The sequence below is a fragment of the Salvia miltiorrhiza genome, chromosome 2, assembly GCF_028751815.1.
Source record: "Salvia miltiorrhiza cultivar Shanhuang (shh) chromosome 2, IMPLAD_Smil_shh, whole genome shotgun sequence".
Taxonomy (NCBI): domain Eukaryota; kingdom Viridiplantae; phylum Streptophyta; class Magnoliopsida; order Lamiales; family Lamiaceae; genus Salvia; species Salvia miltiorrhiza.
This window is the reverse complement of record NC_080388.1, coordinates 25,972,487-25,975,938: the sequence shown is the minus strand read 5'-3', so window position 1 is coordinate 25,975,938 and position 3,452 is coordinate 25,972,487. Positions and strand designations below refer to the sequence as shown.

At 34.2% G+C, this 3,452-nt stretch overlaps 1 long non-coding RNA gene across 1 annotated transcript; it reads left to right on the top strand.

Annotated features, from left to right (window-relative positions):
- The first annotated feature begins 410 nt into the window (after window positions 1-410).
- On the top strand, window positions 411-3,244 carry LOC131007614 (uncharacterized). The gene is made up of 3 exons (XR_009096181.1): window positions 411-630; window positions 2,544-2,607; window positions 3,111-3,244. It is a non-coding gene; the product is annotated as an uncharacterized LOC131007614 (long non-coding RNA).
- The last annotated feature ends 208 nt before the right edge of the window (window positions 3,245-3,452 follow it).

The window sequence follows — 3,452 nt, the reverse complement described above, 5'->3', positions numbered from 1 at the left end:
AGGAATATTATAATTGAGTGAGTGCACTAATATTAGTGCTATAATTATTATTTTTGGTCACATGAATAATTATACTATGGTACTTTATTAATGAGTAATATTTCCATAGTCTTTGTGATTATTATTTAATCACCCTTCTCACTTTATTTTAATTTCTCTACCATATGATTAATTCCCACTTTTTGCCAAGTGTAGAGATTAATTGAGAGAGTAGAGTTTGAGAGTGTATTAATTAAGAGAGTGTAGAGATTAGAGAGAGAAAGATCAATGCATTAATTGCATATATTCCATAAGATTTACAAATCTTTCTTTAAGATCACAAATCTTCCACAAGATCATCCAAATCAATTCATATCTTGTGAAGCAATTCTCTCTCCCTCACTCACAAATTCGACCACCTCTCTCCTCACTCCACCCAATTCGGCACTCTCTCTCTCCCCTTCATCTCTCTACTTTCCACCATTTTCCTCCATTGATGCACCTTCGAAGCTTCACCAAAATATGCCAAACACATAAATCACCAACAAAATCCCACCTTAAACACCTTCCATCTCCTTAGATTCAAGAAGATCCATGGAGATTCAATCTTGAAGATAGTGAGAGAAAATTTGATATTTGGTGTAAACTTGGGTAAGTGATCTCTATATTCATAGATTAGACTTGTATGATGTTATATGTGAGTATATTTGAAGGATTGGAGCAAGAAATCACGCCCTCTCTTATTCATCAAAATTTTCGAAAAAAAATGGGTGTTCTACCCTTCAAAAATTTTTCTTCTTCTTTCCTTGAATTGGGGTGAGAAAGATGATCTATGTGATGTTCAATGATGATTGATGTGTGTTTTGAAAAGCTATGCTTTGAGATACAAACTTTGATAAAGTTTAGTTTACAAAAAATTGGGAACTTTTGAGTTGATGGTTTAAATGATGATTGATGGAGTAAATTGAGTATATGATGTCAAATGATGATTTTGATATGAGTTAGTTTACTAAAATTAGGGCTATGTGTATCTATGCTCTAATTTGTAAATTGATGGTTTATATGTGAGTTAAATGAGTTAAGATTAATAGATATATGATGAGATTAAAGATCCATGTGAGTTCATAAAATGTCAAAGAGTTTAGTTTGGTAAAAATTGGGATTTTCTTGTCTATGTGTTTAATAAATGATTTGGCTTAAGATATGTGTAATTGAGCATGATGTTGGTGTTTTAATATGTTTGATTAAGTCTATTGGAAGCTAAGTAAAATTTTGACTTGAGTTAGTTTATGAGAGTTTTTGAGTTTTCATATTTTGAGAAGTCAATAATTGATAAAATGAGGTCTAGTTTGCTTTATGACCATTTTGTGAAGTTGTCATGTTTTTGTTGAGAGTTTATGTGAATATATGAGTTTTTATTAAAGTTTGGTTGGTATGATTATAGGGGATTTATGTGTATAAAATGAGTTATATGAAGTATGAGGTCATTTTGAATGATTGAGTGTTTTTAAGCATGAAATTGAGAAGAGGATTGACTTGATACGTTTGTAGAAACGTTTTCCTTGAGATTTGAGTTAAGATGTAAAAGAGGAGAGTTAATTTGAGTATGATGAGTATTTTAAATGTTTTGAATGTTTTTGTGTGTTATATGTGTTTAAAATGAACTTTGATTGGTTTTCTTTGAAGGAATGTTGAATTGAGCATTTAAGAGTTTGAGATGAGTTTTTGGTGATTTTTCGTAGGCTACTGACCTACTGTGATCGACGGGTTTTCGATGTCTAATGGCTTTGAAAATTTTACAGCATGTCTCTACATGAGTCTTGAGCATACCGGTAAAATTTCAAGTCATTTGGACTTGATTTACTATTTTTAAAAAATGCAAAACCAAATCTGCACATTTCTACCGGGAATTTCAGAGAACAGGGGACAAAGTCATTCATTCCAGTAGCTTCCTGTGTGATCTAGCTTTTCACATTTTTATGGTATCAACCTTACTGTATGGGCTAGATATCCACCAAATATGAGCTCAGTTTGACAACGTTTACTATTTTTCAAAAATTAATGTTTCCGATTGCTCAAAACTGCCGAATATGGTAGACCGTGGTAAAAACGCCATATCTCCCAAACCAATTGGAGTTTCTGACTCTACTTTTTTTACATGAAACTAGAGTCAAATACCTTTCTTTTGGTATGAGTCTGGAGTCCAGGAGATGTCGGAGTCAGAACGTGTTAAATTTTGAAGTTGAGTCAGTGGGAAAACAGAACATGATTTGTTGATGTTTGATTGTATTTTCTTATGTGCCTTATGAGTTTATGTTGCCTAAGTGTTTTAATGAGATTAGACGAGTCTTATATGAGAGATAAATCGAGACTTAGAACCATGATTTTCTTGAAACCTATCCTTGGACTTAAGGATTTGAAATGAGTGAAGAAGTTTATGTAGAGTCGATTAAGAGATAGAATATAAGATAGAGCATGAGTTAAGGCATGAGTTTTTGTCGTTGAGTTCTAATCGAGATTCATTTTATGACATGAACCTTCGATGATGACGATGATCCCTGAAGACACGAGCAGAGCAGGGAAGTAAGTAACTCCGCTTTGACGGGAGTTTTTGAGTAAGGTCTTCAGGTGGGCAATATTTTGAGTATACGTATATCGTATGAGATTTCTAAGATGATTAATAACGATATTTATGAGCTTATCAAATTATTTGAGATAAGTGATGTTGAGCTTGTATGTTACCCTCTACTGATGAGATGAGACGAATTCGGGTCCTGGGCAGTTGATAGCTATCCTGCCAGGGCTAGTGTACACTGAGGTGACTGTGAGCCGTTGAGCGAATCGGCCGGTCACGGTACTTGAGAGGGAGGCTTACTTCTCAGTACCTTTGATGATGATGAGTTGTAGATGTGGTACATGCATGATGAGTACTTTGATAGCGCTATCGTTTATTTATGATGATGATTATTAAAATTGCATGCACAGATTCATTTAATACTAACTTATTTCTGTGTATTGCTGAGATGTGGCAAGCTTCAAACTTATAGCTCTAAGAGCGCCTTTCTTGTTTTTCGGCTTTTGCCCACTGAGTATTATGTACTCACGCCCTGCATGTATTTCTAAATGTGCAGGCTAAGCGAGGAGTGAGATTGGTCTGGTGCTGGTGGGGGATCGTTAGATGACGTATTTACTTTATCGTATTTCCTTTTTATCGATAAAGTCTTGATGTGAAGTTACTTTGAATATGAATCAAGTAATATACTCACGGTTATGTGTCTCCATACATGTAACCGGTTCGCCTTTTGCTGTGATACTCTGCATATTATGTTTCCTTATGAAAAATAAGCTATACCTGTTTTGTTTTTGATCATGAAATTCCTGTTAATTAAAAAGTTATAACGACGTTGACGATTTTACCCTTGGGATCATTTATGATGATTTTCCCTTAAGCATTCTTTGATGTAAGCTTCCGC